We start from the raw sequence: 20699 nt of genomic DNA, 5'->3' as shown, positions 1-20699 counted from the left end.
GGGCTGCTGGACATGGAGGAGGATTTACTGGACTGGGAAACGGATCTGGAGGTCAACGTTTCCCTTCACCAGCCGCCGTTCGCGGTCCAGGAAAACCCGCCGGCAGAAAGTATGGCAAGCCCACCGGCAGAGAGTATGGCAAGCCCACCAGAGCCGGCCCCTCGCAAGAGCCCGCCAGTGCCTGCCCCTCGCAAGAGCCCGCCAGTGCCTGCCCCTCGCAAGAGCCCGCCAGTGCCTGCCCCTCGCAAGAGCCCGCCAGTGCCTGCCCCTCGCAAAGCCCTCTAGAGTCTCCGCTGGTTCCGTCCAGCACAGCGCTTCAGCGCCCCCAGTGCCTGCGCCAAGAAGGCGCTCCCAAGAGTCTCCGCTGGTTCCGTCCAGCACAGCGCTTCAGCGCCCCCAGTGCCTGCGCCAAGAAGGCGCTCCCAAGAGTCTCCGCTGGTTCCGTCCAGCACAGCGCTCGGCGCCCCAGTGCCTGCGCCAAGAAGGCGCTTCCAAGAGTCCCGCTGGTCCCGTCCAGCACCGCGCTGCCAGAGCGCCCCCCAGTGCCTGCGCCAAGAAGGCGCTCCCAAGAGTCTCCGCTGGTTCCGTCCAGCACAGCGCTTCCCGAGCGCCCCCCAGTGCCTGCGCCACGAAGGCGCTCCCAAGAGTCTCCGCTGGTTCCGTCCAGCACAGCGCTTCCCGAGCGCCCCCCAGTGCCTGCGCCAAGAAGGCGCTCCCAAGAGTCTCCGCTGGTTCCGTCCAGCACAGCGCTTCCCGAGCGCCCCCCAGTGCCTACACCAAGAAGGCGCTTCCAAGAGTCCCCGCTGGTCCCGTCCAGCACCGCGCTGCCAGAGCGCCCCCCAGTGCCTGCACCAAGAAGGCGCCTCCCTGTCTCCGCGCTGCAAGAGCGCCTCCCTGTCTCCGCGCTGCAAGAGCGCCTCCCTGTCTCCGCGCTGCAAGAGCGCCTCCCTGTCTCCGCGCTGCAAGAGCGCCCCAAGTGTCCGCGCTTCAAGAGCGCCCCCCAGTGCCGGCCCCTCGCAAATGCCCACCCTCCCACCCGCTCCTGCCTCCTCCACCGCTGTCGTCTGGCAGCCCCTCTGCTCGCCCTCAGCCCACCATCAATACGGTGCGAGCCCCACAGGACTGCCATCCTCCAGCATCGCCGGGGCTGGAGTATCCCTCACCTCCGCCTCCAACCTCCTCGGCCCGGACTCTGCCTCGGCCCGTTGACCCAGCGGCTCCACCTCGGCTCCTAGCTCCCTCGCCTCCACCGTCACCCGTCGATCCTCCAGCTCCACCAGGCTCCCTCGTCCCTCCGGCAATGTCTTAGGCCACCATTATATTTGTTCTTTTGGAAAGGGTATAATGACTATCTCAAAATGGTGACCTAAGACTTCTGCACAGTACTGTAAGTGCAAAACGTTAACGTACAGCCCTGTGAACCTGCTAAATGGTCATGTTAGAACATACCACTTGTTTCTGAAAGGTGGGGTCTGCCAATTTCCGCTCCACTGCATCAACATCCGAGACCGTCCGATTACTTTCTGTAAGAAAAATGCTTATTACTTAAAAAAATAAAATTCTAATTTAGGCAAAAACATTTGTATAGTCATAATTTGTATGCTTTGTAATAACACTCGAATGCAAACTGATGCAGATTTATATACGGCAGAAACTCCTGTTTGCATGATAAATATTAAATATTGTTGTAATATTGTATTTTATGTATTGTTAAACGTACAACAGCCTTATTGTTTACTCTTCAAATCAAGATCTATCCCAGGCTAACATACCTTATTTACACTAGCTTCTCTGCTATTTTAGCCATTTGACATCATCATTGTAATCTTCCTGTATCATGAGAACACAGCCCGGTGCCAAATTTTGCAGTTTAAGTATGAGCTTTTTTAGTGTCTTTTACTTTTAGGAAACACCAAGACATACTTGGATCGCACCATATTTTTCCTCTTATTTCTGGCACCAATGCCTAAAGGATAATGCTTTATGATGTCTAAAATCTAACGAGACAAAAATCCAAACTATGTTTCGGTTTATAAATGATGAATGAAATCTCGTGGAATCCACACTGCATGCAGATCAAGGCAGGGCTGCATTTTGCGGTAGTTTGATGTCGTGGGGGATGGGATCTCGCAAGAAAGTTGTCAGCACAATTAAAGTGGACCCTTTTTTTTTTTTTTGCTAAATGTCAGTGGAAAATTGGGTAGAAATGCATGAATGTTGGAATCATAGACCGTTAAAAAAAATAAAAAAGAGGGGAATTTTTAGATTTTGATTTAATTAAGTAATCCAATTGTCAAAACAACAAAAATAAATTAATATCAGAGGCTATCATTAAAGAACAGCATACAGCAGTAGTCAAAATCTATGTTGTAGTCTATCATTACAATTTAGGAAAGTTAGCTTGCATTTGTCACAAATTAGAAAAGTTAAACAAAATAAAAGAACCGAGCATCTCGCTGATCCAGCAGATACATCCTCACTCTGCGCTGTCAAAACTCAGAATGGTTGCATCTGGTCCCAAACCACAGGTGTCAAACCACACCCACAACTGCCCCTACACCGGAGGAGAGAGACCAATGCAAAGATTTAAATGTTAAAAGAATTAAACTAAAAATTTAAATAAAGATGACTTGACTTAAACAAAGTAATGTTTTAACATTAGAACAAAAGTTATTTTTAATAAATCTTTTACATTTCTTAATTAGTGAAATCATTCAGCATTCACCTAAAATTAGGTTACACAAGTTTATCCTTTTAAACAATCACATCTAAGCCACAGGAGAAAAACATGTTTTTGTTTTGTATTAGTTTAGTTTAGATATTCACACTTAATTTAGTAATTCCTATTATTTATTCTTTGATTTTTGTCAAGCTTAAGACTTCTGGTGTGCTATATAACCCAGACTTTTTTCACTTTAAAATTAGGTTAAACAAGTTTTCTTCTAAACAATCACAAATATCTAACTGGACTGAAACCAAATGTTTTGCTTCATACCATGTAATAAATCAAGACAGGATTTCTCTTTGATTTTCTTGCCCCAAGATTTTGCAGACTGCTAGTAAAAACACATGTATGCTCATACAAATATTTAACAGGAATGAAAGCAAATGTACTCCTCCATGCATTTCGTTTACTATTCTTAATTTCTCGTCGAGCTTGAGCCTCTTTCCTCTGATAATTACTTAGATTTTCTTGGTTCAAGTTATTTCTTAATAATCTCAAAGCATTATTTCGTTCTTTTATAATTTCTGTACATTTATCATTCCACCACCGTTTTCCTTTTCCTCCAACTGTCTTGAGTGGTATGCTATTCAAAGCTGCATTTAATATTAATTGTGAAACTTCAGATGCACATTCCTCAATATCACCCTCCATTAAAGTGAAATCTGCTGATTCACAACATATTTCTTTACATTTTTACCAGTCAGCTTTTGTAAAATCCCACTTCTTATGCCTAGGCCTTTCTTGAATATCTATTTCAACATTTTTAGAGCATATTATTGGAAAGTGGTCGCTCCCAATACTTGTACTGTCTTTAACATTCCACTCACAAGAATTTGCCAGATTATTAGAAACTAAAGTAAGATCAATACAAGACAATGTGTTAGAACGTATGTCAATTCTTGTAGCATTTCCATTATTTAGACAAACTAGCTGCCTAACATCTATTAATTATTCCACTACTTCCACATTATTATCACTGCTGCGCTCTCCTGCAGCTTCACCCTAAATACACATTTCCTCACTTCCGGATAATTGATTTCCCTCCTCCGCTCGGCCATAATGCATTAAAAATCCTTGTATATTTTTCCATACTGCCACATATAACAGTTAAAACGCATGTATGCGCGTACAAATATCCAACTGGAATGAAACCAAATGTTTGTTTCATACTGCGTCATAAAATCAACACAGTATTCCTCTTTGATTTTCTTGCCGTAACACTTGTAGTGTGTTATCTATCAGTTGAAACAAATGTACAACGTCTAAACTTTTACAACATACTACAAAATGCAAATATCTCATCTCGCGCAGCACAACGAAACGAGAACGCCGATGGGTGTCTGGGATGAATGATTACTGATGCGTTCATATTGCTGTACTGTTTTTCAAAAGGTTGTAAAATATCTAAGCCTGTTTCTGGGGGGTTGCGACTCATTTGCAATCTAATGAGATTGCGAGGGTCTGGCATTTGGAATTTTGGTGCTGTGTTAGGTAAAAAGTTCACTGATCAAAACAGATCATTTTTCTAAGATCTTCAGCAATCAAAGGATCTCCATTGCATCTATTTTATGGCATGCACCTGCAAGCGTGAACTTCGTCAAAAAGTTTAGGCAAAAGTTCAGTGGTGGGGTCAAAGGATGTGTAGCCTTTTGGACCTTTTTTACGACACAGTTGGACTTGCGTAGGGCATCTGGTGAAGTTAAAAGTTAGGTAAAGTTTAGGAAGAAAATATTTTTCCTAAGGAAAAAAAAAAAACAGGTACAGTACGTAGATCTGGTATGTAGGTTTATCATGTAGATCTGGTGAATGTGGCTTCAAACTGATGTTCAGGATGAAATTAGAAAGACAGAGAGAAGACAATAACAACAAGGTGAAATAAATAGGGAGGGTCAAGGTGATTGTTTTTAATATGATGGTCTATGCTGTAGGAAAATGTTGTTTAATTTTAGTTAATTTCATTAATTTGGTAACACTTCAGAATAGGGAACACTTATTCACTATTAACTACGACTTTTCCCTCAATAAATTCCTAATTTGCTGCTTATTAATAGTTAGTAAGTGTCACAAATCCGGTCTGTGGCCTTCCGCCCAATAGCCAACAGAGGTCGCCCTTCCATCGAATTGACTCTTGCACTACACTACTGTTGCACGTCACCCACGGACTACAATACCCATCATTCACTGCACTGATGACACACACACACACACACACAGCTGATTGCACTGATCACACAGCTTACATAAACCATGGACTTCCTTGCACAGATGGCCGAGTATTGTTCTGCGTATAGCACTCCCTTAGTGTTAGCTGCCTTACCGAGCCATTCTGTGTTTTCTGTTTAGTTCCTGTATTGTCTGCGTTTATCACTCTCCTAGTGATAGCACTCTACGGAGCTATTTCCCTTGCAAAAAAATCCTGCAGGAATCCTGTAGGATTTTGGTTTTATGTGAAGGGATCCTGTAGGACTGAATAAAAATCCTACAGGACAGGGCACATTCCTGCAGGAGTCCTGTAGGATTGTTCCTGTATAACTGTGTTATGTCCTGCAGGAATGTAACACTCCTGCTGGATTTCTTATGTACTTCTATGATTCCTTCAGGTATGTCCCATTTATCCCATTTATCACTGTACATTTATATAAAATAGAGCTAAATGTCATTGTACATATATTAAAAACAGAGCTATTTATCATTGTACATATTTATCATTATATATATTGCTAAATATATAAAACAGAGATCAGTGTACATATATAAAACAGAGCTATTTATCATTGTACATATATTTAAAACAGAGCTATTTATTATTGTACATGTATTAACTGCAGATGTTTAAGAATGTGCAAAGTACGAATACGAAGTAGAATAATAATCAGTCAGCATCCCATTTGTTGGGTTGAATGCAAAGTAAATTGTGTACAAGTCCCACATCTCTAAAGTAAACACAAGTTTTTCTAATCACATCGCACTTGATTAATTTAACATCAGTTTAAATATAATTTTCCCTATCCCAGAGAAAGCAGTTCCTGTTTGTCTATCTTTAACCAGGTTAAACTTGGCTGTAATAACTAGATCAATAAAGGCATAGCCTCTATCAAGACCCACATCAACAAACGATCTCACCAGTGCCACTGTGCCTTGTTCTGTTACAACTGCATGGTTAATTCTTCTTGACAGTGTTGTGCTTGCCTTTGAATGAATCCTGTTTCCATTAATTATAGATCTGGAATAAAATGCACATTGGTGGACATCAATGTCCTGTTCTCTGAATAGAAATGCCTCCCTAGGTGTTGGCATTCTTACTGTAGGTGAGCCCAGAAAGATCATGTTTGTCTTTTTCACACAGTTTGTGGCAAGTCTGTACCCACGTAACATACGGTCAACAAAATCCTTGCTTGTTGTTTTTACACTGTTGTAGTAAACAGTAGATAAAAGTCGCGGGATACTTTGAAAAAGAGAAAAGCTATTGGCTATTTGTTCTGAAACTGCCTGGGTGCCATGGAAGAGCTTTTGTAAGTTACCATTGTGGCTTTCAAAAATAAATGCACTTTGGCACCATAGTGGACCCCAGTTTCGTACTGACTGTGCTGCATGCTGTAAAATGTGCACATTAAAACTAACATGACATTTGCCATACAATCTCTCAAATCGGCTCACAAAAGTTTTTAACAGGTTTTCTGCTACATCTATGTCATGAGAACACATGTCATCTTTTAATAGACAGTATGTTGCTTGGACAAGGAGTAGTAGGTGCTCTAGGTAATCACATGATAAAATGCCACTCAAGCATGGAAGACTGTAAAACAAAAGAAAATTCCTGTACTCTGAGGCCTTCCAATATTTGCGCAACCTTACAGAGCGTGGAGGTCTTGTAATATTAACTGGTGGCTTGATTTCAAGTAGTCGTTTGTCAATGTTGATTATTTCTCTTCCCAAATACCATCTCTCTCCATGATATTTTGAGTCAAACCATAAAGTTGTTAATTGCCAACTGACACCCAGCAAAATGCCATGCATGTAGTCATAAGCAAATCCCAGAATTATATTGAAAAATGTTAAAAGCATTAAAGGGGATGGCCCTTTGACTCTCTTAACACATGTGCCTGTTTCGACTGTTTTAGCATCATCAAAATGCTGGCTGTGGGTGCGTGGTCTTGCATCTCTTGTTTGCGACACATACACCCTAGTGAAACCATTTCCTTTAGCAACTATTTCTCCCTTCTGATAACACCAGTTGCATCCATATTCACCATTAAATTGCTTAGTGTTTTGGACAGAGCAGCGAGCAACCGAATCACATACACAGACAAGATTGAACACATACATCTGTGTACTTTGTCCTCTGTGCTGTACTGTTAGACCTTCCTGCTCTAACTGAACGCACTCATCAACAAATGACTGCAAAAAGGAATTCATTTTAGGTTTAGAAGCACCAAACCACAAACCAGCCAGGAGCACATGCCTACTTCTCATATCTGGGGGAAGTTCATTAATTACTACTTGGATTGGCCAAATGTGAAAAGGAGAGGACTTAAAAATAGGGACACCATCAACATTCCATGTAAGTGAAAGGTTGAATTGGTTTGAATCATTCAGGAGACCTACTGATTTATACATTTCACCATCAAATATGTCTTGAACACTGTCTGGACTGCTTTTGACTCTGGTCCATTTGTAATTCAGTGCTGCTGTAAATGCAGAATCTGACATTTTTTCTTCCAATTGTTTTCTTATCGACAATTTCATGAAAACGTCACCAGATTTAATAAGAGAGTTCTTATCCCCTGGTTCAGAACCACATGAATCACAATTTGCTGGGATTTCATTACCAAAGTATTGATGACATGTGGGGCAGATGTACACTATTTCAAATGAATTATAATCAAATTCCTTCAAGAACGTGTAAAGACTATTTGGTGCTCCGTTGGTTCCTTCTGGGCAATGTAAATTAATTAGGTCTAATAAGTCACCAAGAGCAGATTTTGTTGTGGTGTGCCTAAGAGCATAGCATAAAATTGCCAGTTGTGATTCTTCATTACTAATCTTAGCAGTGGGATAGATCTTGTCTTGTGTTGTTTTGGGGTTCTCTCCATCATAATTCTGTGTGTTGTCATATGCTTCAGCATCCGTCTGAAAGGAACACAAAATTGTTTCTATTTAAACATGATACCTTATTCTGTACATGTACACTATAGCCTTCAATAGTATAGCTCAAATATAATCTAACACCACAGGCTGCATCCTAATTTGCCTACATATACTATGCCCTAAAAGTGCACTACCAGTCAAAAGTTTTTGGAATTTCAATGTTTTTTTCTGCTCACCAAGCCTGCATTTATTTGATTCAAAGTACAACAACAAAGTTTGAAATATTTTTTACTATTTAAAATTAAACTCTTTTCTATTTGAATATATTTTAAGATGCAATGTACTCCTGTGATTTCAAAGCTGAAATTTTAGCATCATTACTCCAGTCACATGATCCTTCATAAATCATTCTAATATTCTGTTTTGCTGCTCAATTTTTTAAAATTATTATTATTATTATTATTGTTGTAGTTGTTATTGTTGTGTTGAAAACAGCTGAGTAGATTTTGTCAGGTTTCTTCAATAAATTGAAAGTTCAGAAGAACAGCATTTATATGAAATAGAAATCTTTTGTAACATTATAAATGTCTTTAGTCTTTACCCCAAAAAGCTTTTGAAGTATGTATAATGTTACAAAAGCTTCTTTTTTTCAGATAAATGCTGATTTTTGGATCTTTCAGTTCATCACATAATTATTTTGGATCAAATAAATGCAGGCTTGGTGAGCAGAAGAGAATCTTACTGTCCAAAAACTTTTGACTGGTAGTCTATGTACTGTTTTTGTTATGGAAAATTATATACATTTTAGTACAAAATACAGCTCTTCAGATCTCTCTCTCTTTTTTTTTTTTTCAAATGAATGAATGAGTCAAAATGATTTTCACTGGTAATCAACATCACAGAAGCTGTTCATAGACCTTACATTGTATTTGTCCCATTGAAGTCAAACCAGTGCAGTGCACTATACTGACATAGCAAAGACAATATATTAAATGAATCTGGCACATTTAAATGAAAGCAAACAAAGAAAAAAAAAAACTTAACACATACACATTTTGACACAGCAAATCTACTTACTGTGTTGTCCTCAGGGGTTGTCATATGCCAGTTTTGTGGTCCATTTTCACTGTCAGATTCTCCCTGCTACACAAAGAAAAAAAAATCTCTAGTTCTTTTGTAAACTAAGTACAAGCAGTCCTAAATAGATGCAATTTCATCCTAATTTCTCAATTAAAAATAAATAAATATATATATATAAAATATTGACCATGGTATAGTTTTGTGTTGCGCCGAGTTGGTTCCAATCCTCTTCTTCACTGTCATATGTGTCCTCCTTGCAGTCAAAGCCATAGATAATCCAGTCAACAGATAGCCCATAGGAATAACTGAAATATTGTAATAGCAACCTACTGTGGTATGATATGATTCTGTGTCAGTCTCATAGCATGGGGAACTGTTTTCATCTTCACTGTTAGATGTGTCATCCTGGTAATCAGAAGCATGGAAAAGTAGTCAACAGATAGCCCACATTACAATACAGTATATAAAAGAACAGCTGAAATTACAACAACCTACTGAGGTATGATGTGGTGCTGTTTTGGTCTTATAGCTTGAGGAACTGTTCTCATCTTCACTGTTAGATGTGTGATCCTTGTAATCAGAAACGCATACAAATATGTGACTTTGTTGCTCAAATAAAAAAATAATAATTTATGTGGTGATCATTTTAGTCATGATATACTGTATTACAGGGCTCTTCAAATCTGATCCTGGACAGCCATTTCCCTGCAGAGTTTAGTTCCAACCCTGATCAAACTTATCTACCTGTGATTTAGTGATCCTGAAGACCTTGATTAGATTGCTCAGGTGTGTTTTGGAGCTAAACCCTGCAGTGCAGTGACCCTTCAGGACCAGATTTGAATAGCCCTGCTGTATTATAATAGTAATGTAACATCTTATAATGGTATGAGACATAAGCTGCAGTTAAACTTTGTACTTACTTGACAAACTGGATCTTGCAACCATGCTTTATATTGCTTTTTCCTAAAACCTTAAAGCAACAGAAAAGAATCCTCAGTTCCATCTCAAATCAGTAATACAATAAAATACAATACAATACAATGTCCACAAGCCAGTACCTTTATGGCAATCACTCCATCTTCTTTTAGTGCTACTTGGAATTGTACTCTTGCTTTGCAAGTACAACTTATACTCCATTGTCTTTATAGAGTTACTGACTGCAAGGTAAAAATACAGTGCAAAATTAAGACACTGCATCGGATCGAAAAGTAACAAAGATAAGAAATACAAAGTTAAGACTTTAGGGTTACTATAATGATTCTTATGATCTTGATTTAAAGGTGTATGCTAACTTACATTAGTTTGGTAGATAAAGTAATGTGTTTGCACAGTAATGTGTAGGCTAAGTAATGTGTTTTTTCTTACTTTATAAACCAGGCATGAAATGTGTCACTTTTAAAATGAAGAATCCAATAAGAGTCTGAATTTCAATAGTGTTAATCTGGTTTTAACAAAAAACATAATTATTGTAGCACAACCTCGGTTAATGTGTGGTTTTTTCATCTAGAAATAAATATTTCTGAGTTCTGTATCCCTCTGTGTTGTGTTTGTTTATTTTTTCTGTTAGGAAGATAACTGAGCCTTTAAATCTCCTTTGTAATAGATATGCTTATAAATCAAGAACAAGGCATTTATAGCTGTATTTATAAACTGCTTACTAATGACTATTAATGTTGGAACAATGCTTTATAAAGGATGAACTGACTATTTACTAATGCTTACCTAATGATTCATAGTGTGCAGTTATTATGAAGTGTTACCAATAAGTCTATTCTTTGTGTGTGAGATTTAGGAAAACATAAGGATTTTGTAAAACGCAGATTGAAAAATATTCAATTTATTATTTAATGTGTATTGCACAGGTTGAAATCCACAAAAAACTAAACATGGCAAAGGATATATTCCAAGTATGTGGTAGAGGGGGCACATCATGGTCAGCCATGATTAAGGATTTAGCCGTGGCTGTTTTTGGAAGGAGCATATTAGCTACCCACAGCCTTTCTGGAAAAATTGGAAATGCCAACAAGGAATCACAAGCCAAGCCCCCTCTGGACCCCACAAAAGTGGAACTTATTATAGGTATAAAGGTGTTAAAGGTTTTTAAGTATATATGCTCTCATAACAAATGTCTGACACTGAAGTTTATATACATTTCTCTTTCAGAAACTGTTTCGAAGAAATTTCCAGCAACTCCACGAAAGTTTCTTCGGGCTGCTTTACGAGAAAAAATTGAATGATGAACATAAACTCCTTAGCAGGTTTTACTTTCTAATATATTTTTAATATTTTAAGTGTTATTCATTAAACATTTTGTTTCACATGTCAACTAATCTGAAAGATGATCATTTACAGTTCTTATAAATACAGTACCTTATATTTCAGTATTTATATATGTAGTGTATACTCATATTTCTCAGGCATCATAAGAAAGACACTGTTACGCTACAACACTGAGTGGTGAGGGCAAATTCACTGTTACATATGCATGTAATTATATTTATGCATATTTTATTAACTTATTAAAAGTTAAGGCAAAAATGTCTCTCTCTTTTTTTTACAGAGTCCAGAGTTATTGGTTTCTGAAGAATGATGGGCCACGTTCTGTTCAGTGTTCATTTTCTTCACACCTATCTCATTTTATCTTTAAGCTCTTTTGACTAATAAATAATTCATAATTAACATTTTCTGAAGTCTTTTTTTTATTTTTTGTTGATATTTAAATTTGAGACACAACATTGCTTTTAAAAAGTGTGTTGTTATGCAGGAGGTCCTGAATATCCCTTCAGCAGTCCAACATGATGAATATACATAATAGTTAGTTAGGATTTCTGCAGATGTCCTATAGGAATTGAACACTAATGCAAATTAGATTTCCTGTAGGTTTCCTGCAGGAAGTCCTGCATGTTTCCTGTAGGATTCTGTAGGATCATCATAAAATGGTCATCCTGTGGGATCCTGTAGGAATGTGCAGGTATGTGGTGTGCAGGTCCTGCAGGATTTTTTTGTAAGGGTTCCCTGTCTTAGTTTCTAGTCTCAGTGTCTGGTTCTAGTCTAGTCATTTCGTGTTGCCTTTTCTATTTGCTGTTCTCCTGCCTTTGTATTTTGGATTAACCCTTTGCCTTCCACTTGGACTCTGTTTGCCCCTGCCTGGACCATTGCTTGTGTACCTGGATTACCCCTCTTGTCTAGCCCTCTGGATATCGTTTGCCGATCGAAGACCAAGCCCGTTTACTTGAGTACTCATCTATCTTGTCCTCAATATACCGGTTTGCCATTGTTTGAACCATGCCTGTTATGACCATGTCTCTGTCTAATAAAGCTTTGCAAATGGATCCGCACGTCTCACGTCTCATCAGCACCGTTACAGTAAGGTAGTTGTTAAGTTTAGGCATTGGGTAGGATTAGGGATGTAAAATAAGGTCATGTAGAATAAGGCCTTAATATGTACTTAATCAGTACTAATAAATGGCTAATATTCAAGTAATATGCATGCTAAAAAGCAAATAGTTAAGAGACCTAAAATAAAGTGTTACCATTAATTTTAGTTAAAATTTTTTCACACCTAGATTTTTCAAGCCTCAACACAAACATACACTGCAAACACACACACGCACACACACAAAAATAAACAAACATATACACACGCAAATACAAACACTCAATCACACACAAACACGCAGGCAAACATAAACACAAACACTCAACACAAACATACACACAAACAACACTACAGATAAATATTTAGACTTATGATGTCTCATACAAACCTTTACAAATAAAACTTTTAGAATCACACTGGGTGTCTCTACAAGATGACGAAAGCAGTATGATTAAACAATGATATAACTTTAATTTTAACAAATAAGTTTTGTAGATTTTTAGATCTTTCAAATCTAAAACCATGATGAAGATTAGAAGGAGGCAAATGATCCTCTGATTAAATGCTGCATGACTGTGACGTGATTTGATGGACGAGTGCTCTGAGTCTCTTTCAAACGCTGCAGCGAGGGAGTTACCATGGAAACGGGGCGGCAACTCTCCAACTGACAGCTGCAACACTGCGTCTCTCGCTGCTGTTTTCACCGTTTTCAGGTGAGTTTAGTCTCTAAAATCACACAAATATTACATACAACTGTTCCTGACACTTTTTTTCTTGTAATTGATACGCTTCTGTTGAATATTTACTTCATAAAGACGGTTTAGTGTCTTCGAAAAAGTCTGTTAGCATCTCAACTGTTTTCAGACGATGTATGCTAACTCTGTAACGTTATATTGAGTTCTGATTTATCAAAGTTTTGACTTTTCATCACACATGTATGTGTAGTTGGGAGATTTTAATAGCTTTGTAAAGGTTTTGTCAATGGGTTATTGGAATTAGACGAATTGATTTAGCCTAAAATATGTGCTGTAACTTTACTGTTAATCGGTGACGTCACTTAAAGGAGCATGTATTAACTGAATCTGGTTAAAACGTGATTTGATATTTAATGGCAAACAATTATTGATAAAAATTGTTCTGTGGTTTCAGGAGTAACACTTCTACAACAGAAGAGAAGCTCCAAGATATCTAAATTTCTGAAGGAAGCTGCTGACAGAGGTGTGGGAAACATAGGTAAGCTGCATGAGAAAGCTCATGAAATCACTTCATACATGCAAATATGTAGTGAAAAAATGCATATCACCATGCATCTTTTACAATTCTTTATTAAAGTTATTTAAGAAGGTTTTGACATCCAAACATGAGTGAGTGATGTTAAAATGTATTTTATTTCTGTGATCAAAGATGAATTTTCAGCATCATTACTCCTTAGTTTTACATGATGATTATTCAGAAATCATTCTAATATGCTGATTTGCTGCTCAGGAAATATTCCTGATTCGTATTTTGTTTTGTGTTTTGTGTGTATTATTCAAGATTCCTTAATGAACAAAGTTTAAAATGAACAGTGCTTTTTTTTAAACAAAAATACTTACTCTCACTTCTCATCAGTTTAATGCATCCTTGCTGAATAAAAATGAATTTATTAAAAAACCTCGCTGACTGTAAACTTTAGAACAGTATTGTACAATACCATTTAAAGGTCTGGAGTCTATTTAACAATGAATCCTGAGAAAGAAATAAAAGTTGACGCTAAAATGTTTATCAGCCTATCTTTTTTTTATATATTGTTAATAATCAGAAATGTTTCTTGAGCAGCAAATCAGATTTATTTTTGAAGGATCATGTGACACTTTAGACTGGAGTAATGATGTTAAATTCAGCTTTGATCACAGCAATACATTACAATTTTAACATATTCAAATAATAAAAAAAAAAAACAGTTCTCTTGAATTGTAATATCATTTCACAATGTTATTGTTTTAACTGTTTTTTGAGTTGTGAGTATAAGAGACTTCTTTCAAAGATGTAAAAATCCTACTGACCCCAGACTTTTTAACAGTTGGGTAAATTAGTTATGATGTTCCTCCCAATTCAATAATACTGCGGCATATGTACACTGTAAAAAATCCAATTAAGGGAGGACTTCCGGTTGGCATGTGTGGGGAGTAGCTGCGTCTCGCCCGCGCTCCCGCAGTTTTCTTTATAAAGTTAATTTTTTGGCCCATCAACTATTTATTGAACCAGTATACTACTAGATATACTGCTCTGAAACTTCCTGGGTGATAATGGCTTCAAAATCTAAACACAACACTAGGAAAGACGAAGTTAAGAAAGACGAAGCACAGGCTAGTGGGAGCTTAGCAGATATTGCTACTCTGACGACGCTATTGGAAGAACACAGAGCGGCTTTGTCTTCCGAATTTAAATCGGCGGTTTCCACCTTGGAAGCGAAGCTGGACACACTACACACAACTGTGAATGATCACGAACAGCGACTTCTTTCACTTGAAGCAAATGCAGACGCGAGTGGCTTGAGTGTCGGAACACTGGAGTCGAAGTACTCAACTTTAGCTGACGAGCACGCTAAACTCAAAGCCAAAGTTATGGATCTAGAAGGGAGGAGTCGGAGAAACAATGTACGAATCTTCGGCCTACCTGAGACGATTGAAGGCCCTCATCCGTCCACTTTCTTTTCAGAGCTCTTAGTGGAAGTTTTCGGCGCAAGCCTCTTCGCCTCTCCTCCCGAGTTGGATCGTGCTCATCGCGCCCTCACAGCGAAACCGAAGCCGGGGGAGAGACCTAGATCTGTGATTATTCGCTTTCATAAGTTCCAAACCAAGGACTTGGTTATTCGCGAAGCCCGCAAGGTAAGAGGAAAGCTTCAGTATCGCGGTACCCAGATTTTCATCAATGAGGACTATAGTCCCGAAGTTCTGGAAATGCGTGCCGAATATCGAGCTGTGATGAAAGAACTATACACGCTTGGTCTGAGACCATCTCTGCACTACCCATCCAAACTGTTCATCACGACATCGGACGGTAAGAAGAAGCGGTTGTCGTCAGTTCATGAGGCCAGTGAGTTTCTTAAGGCCCATCGACGTGAGATGACAGAAGCTACGTGAGCAGTACTTATTTTGACTACTCGAGTATTCACCAACCCGATGCTGTGTTTTTGATCTAATTTGTTAATCTGACATACAGTAATATGGACACTTTAGGTCATAGTTAATTATGTTATTTGAGGTTGGTGAATGTGTTAAACTATTATCGTTTAATCCAAACGAGTGTTTTTGGGCGCTTATTCTGTTCAGATGCCTCTTTTGTTTACTTCTGTAATCCAAAGGATATCCATGGCACGACGTTTTTATGAACACTCGCTGAATCTCACTTGGCACTGACTTTTTTTATTTAGATTGTAACTTTATATACCCACCACTGGGAGAAGTGATATGTATACTGGTAACTTTATATGTAATTATGTTTTTGTTGATGATCGTTCGTTCTTGATCAGTTTTTGCTCTTCATTAAGGGGCTAAACTACATAGTTTTGTGGAGCCGGGGTCCTTTATGCAATCTGATAGTAAGTTTGAATATTTTGTGAAATTACATTGAGATGTTGATGTGTAGCAGCAAGTTTTCTGCTTGGGTTTGCAATTATAAGTTAGGAATGGGATTTAGGATCTGGAATTGGGCTTTAATTCCTTTTTCTTTATTGTTTGCTATAGTTTTCAACTTTGTTCTTTTGTGTTTTATCTTATTCTTTTTGAAGTATTTCTTTTTTGCTTTATCTTTCTGTACTCTGCTCAGATATAAAACTGTCGTATGGCAGATTGACAATGGCTAAGACTAAAGAGAGTTTCAGCACTCGTTTCATATCATGGAACGTTAAAGGGGTGAATAATAATGTTAAAACTAGTCGCGTTTTGTCTCATCTTCAACACCTTAGGGGTGATGTTTTTTTTCTACAAGAGACCCATCTTAAGACAAGTGATATCCAACGGCTTAAAAGAGCATGGGTGGGCCATCTGTATCACTCAAAGTTTAGTGCACGAGCAAGAGGTGCCGCTATTCTTATTCACAGAAATATCCCTTTTGAGTTGGCAGAAGTTTTATCTGATCCTAATGGGCGCTATGTCATAATTACTGGCAAACTTAGAGATGTGTCTGTCATTATGGCAAGTATTTATGCCCCTAATTGGGATGATGATAAGTTTATATCTAATTTCTTTTCATCTATTCCGGATATTGAGAAAAGACATATTATTATAGGGGGTGACTTTAACTTTGTTCAAGACACTGTTTTAGATAGATCCTCAAGCAAACCATGTGCATTAACTAATTCAGCCAAAACTTTGAATACTTTTGCGGAGCGATTGGGGCTATCCGATCCTTGGAAATTAAAATTTCCCACTAATAAGGCCTACTCATTTTTCTCCCATGTTCATCATTCATATTCGCGAATAGATTTTTTCTTAGTAGACAACAGACTACTTTCAAACATATCGAGCTGTGAATATCACAGCATCGTTATTTCGGATCACGCTCCCACTTCTGTTGACATTAATCTTTCCCAGTTTACATCTTTTTCTAAACAGTGGCACTTCCCCTCTATGTTTTTGGCTAGAGATGAATTTAAAAAATTTTTGACTGAACAAATTGCCCTGTTTTTTGAAGTTAACGATACGCCAAGTATTAGCAGAGGGACCCTTTGGGAAACGTCCAAGGCATATTTAAGAGGCATGATAATTTCTTATATTTCTGGTACGAATAAAGCTAATAAGCATAAACTAGATACAATTTTGAAGGATCTACAAAACTTAGATCGCCAATATGCTGCTGATCCAAATAAAGATCTGTATAAAGAGCGTCTTCGTCTGCAAACGGAATTTGATCTTCTGACCACGAATAATGCTGAAGCACTGCTGCTTAAATCTAGGCAACGATTTTTTGAACTGGGTGATAAGGCAGGTAAATTATTAGCGCATCAAGCCAGAGCATCAGCAACATCGAGGCTGATTACAGGAATAAGGTCACCACAAGGAGATATTTTCCATGATGCATATAACATTAATAGCGTTTTCTTAGAATTTTATTCAGATCTTTACACTTCTGAGCTTCCCTCATGTATCAACTGTGAGGACTGGCCCTTGGATAAAATCACCTTTCCCAAGATTGATAGTACTATAGCTAGGACCCTTGGTGATCCAATATCAATCTCTGAGGTGGTGGAAGCGATCAAACTTCTACAAAGTGGCAAGTCACCAGGTTCTGACGGGTTCACCATTGAGTTCTATAAAGCGTTTTCTATATCATTAGCACCTGCACTACAGAATATGTTTAATGAGGCTTTTTCCAAGGGCCACTTGCCTCCCACATTATCTTCAGCGTCAATTACTTTGATTGCCAAGAAAGACAAAGACCCCCTTTTGTGTAGCAGCTATAGACCCATTTCACTTTTGAACGTGGATTATAAAATTTTAACTAAAATTTTGTCCTTGTGGTTACAGCAAGTGCTACCTCAAATAATTTCAGCTGACCAAACAGGTTTCATGATTGGAAGACATTCTTTCTATAATACAAGGAAACTTATCAATATTCTCAATATGCCCAGTTCAGATGTGCCAGAAGTGGTTTTAGCTCTTGATGCGGAAAAGGCGTTCGACAGAGTGGAATGGAGATATCTAATACAGATAATGGAAAGTTTCGGTTTTGATGATGGGTTCATTTCCTGGGTCAAATTATTATACGTCTCTCCGCAGGCATCCGTGTTAACTAACGGTGTGTCTTCATCTCCATTTTACTTCAGAGGGCACTAGACAGGGCTGCCCTTTGTCGCCTCTACTTTTTGCCATTGCCATTGAGCCGTTAGCTATCTGGCTTCGGGAGGAGGTAGATTTTAAAGGTATCAAACGGGTAGATAGAGAGTATAAATTATCCTTATATGCTGATGATCTTTTACTTTTTATTTCTGACCCAGTGGTCTCTGTCCCTATTATTTTGAGCATTCTAAATCAGTTCGGGAAAATTTCAGGGTACAAAATTAACTTTCATAAGAGCGAGTTGTTCCCTGTAAATTCTTTGGCAAATAAGCTTACACATTCACTTTTCCCTTTTAGATGGGCAGTCGATGGATTTAAGTATCTGGGAATTTTTGTGACCAAATCTTTAACTGGAATGTATGTCTCCAATTTTGTTCCCTTACTGAAAAATTGTGAATCTGACATGGAACGTTGGTCTAACCTCCCTTTTTCTCTTGCTGGACGTATAAGCCTAATCAAGATGACTGTTCTTCCCAAGTTTTTGTACTTATTTCAACATATTCCAATTTACCTTAAGAAAAAGTTTTTTATGGATTTGGACAAACGTATCACTTCTTTTCTATGGGGAAATAAGCCAGCTCGAATTAAGAAAACAATTTTGCAGCTCCCTAAAAATAAAGGCGGTCTCGCACTCCCAAATTTTTTACACTATTATTGGGCTTGCAATATCCAAAAAATTTTACACTGGAGGAACAATATAAATTCTGAACTTCCTTGTTGGGTTTACCTAGAACAGTCCTCAGCACGTCTCTCTCTGAACTCTGTTATATCTTCTCAATTACCTTTACCTGCCAATTTTAGTTCAGGTTTAGTAGTATCCCACTCAGTTAAGATATGGACTCAATTTAGGAAGCACACTGGTTTGCATAGATCTTCTATCCTTTCTCCGATTTTTAAACATCACTGTTTTGCACCATCCATTATGGATGAGGCGTTCCGAATATGGTTTGATAAAGGCATAAAGACCATTGATGATCTTTATGAGAGCGGTATTTTCTCATCCTTTAATAACCTTTCTAAGAGATTCGATCTGCCTAATTCCCACTTATTTCGTTTCTTTCAAGTTAGGCACTTTGTGCAAAAACTGTTCCCTCATTTTCCAAATCGTCCCCCTGAATCTCCGTTGGATGACATCTTAAAGCTTGAACCACATTCAAAACATTGTATTTCTGTCATTTATAATCTGATTCACAATATTAAATCAGGCTCTGCAAATTCAACCAGAGGTGCTTGGGAAAAGAGTTTGGGATTTGAGTTACCTGATGAACACTGGGAGCGTATTCTTGAACTCACTCACACCTCATCTATATGCGCAAGACACGGGCTTATACAATGTAAGATTCTACATAGGGTTTACTATACTAATGCTAGACTTGCTAAAATATACCCCTCTGTCAGCGATGCATGTAATAGGTGCAAGCAATCACCAGCAGATCTCATTCACATGTTGTGGGAATGCCCTAAATTATTTGATTATTGGACTAAAATATTTAAAACTTTGAAAGATGCCTTCAACATAGATATTGATACAGACCCACTTTTGGCCATTTTTGGGTTGGCTGTAGATGTTAACCTTTCAGTAACGGTACAAAAAGCTTTAGCCTTTACTACTTTACTAGCAAGACGTCTCATTCTTTTAAAATGGAAGCACGTATCACCCCCTTCCTTTGATACATGGCTAAAAGAAGTGTTTACTTGTATTAAATTGGAAAAAATAAGACTGTCACTCACTGGTTCTTTAAAGACCTTTGACAAAGTGTGGCGCCCCTTTTTAGATTACCTGCTGGCTAACTGTCTTGATACCTAAGCTGAGCATTAATATATAAACATACGATTTCTATTCATGCCTCTTTTTTTTTTTTTTTTTTTTTTTTTTTTTATTATTATTATTATTATTTTTTGTTGTTGTTGTATTTGTTGGGTTTTTTTTTTTTTTTTTTTCTCTTTTTTCTCCCTGTGGGAAGTTCTAGGTTGTTGAGGGAGGGGAATGATTAATGGGGTAGTATCAGTAATACCATGGAAGGATAATTGTATAAAATTAATGTTGTAATTTGTTGAGTTGGTATTCCATGTATAAAATCTAATAAATAAAAAAAAAAAAAAAAAAAAAAACAATTAACAAAATGTTGAAAGGGCAAAAATATTTGGTTACACTTTATTTTGATAGCCCACTTTAGACATTCTACTAACTATAAGTAACTTTGTAACTACGTGTCAACTAATTCTCATTAATTTGCAACTACATGTCTACTAACTCTCAGTAGGGTAGGTTTAGGGTTTGTAGAATAAGTTGACATATACTTGTAAAGTTTCTCATAGTCAGTATATTGTATGTCGTGGACCCATCAAAATAAAGTGTTAGAAGATATTAAGCAGAGAGTCTACTAATACTCTAATGACTGCTAGTTGACGTGTAGTTGCAAAGTTTCTTACTGTTAGTAGAAGTGTCACAATAAAGTGTTACCAAATATTTAAGTTGAACTCTTTTTATTGCTTGTGCTTAGTTGAGAAGACATATTAAGTCTGCACTAGTATATTTTAAAAAATATTGAATGGTTATTTTCAAATCCAGTCAACATTCAGAATGCTAAATGTTGACTAAACT

This window comes from Onychostoma macrolepis, chromosome 16 (genome assembly GCF_012432095.1).
Source record: "Onychostoma macrolepis isolate SWU-2019 chromosome 16, ASM1243209v1, whole genome shotgun sequence".
In the NCBI taxonomy this organism is placed as follows: domain Eukaryota; kingdom Metazoa; phylum Chordata; class Actinopteri; order Cypriniformes; family Cyprinidae; genus Onychostoma; species Onychostoma macrolepis.
The sequence above is the reverse complement of the archived record's forward strand: the minus strand, read 5'-3'. Positions refer to the sequence as shown.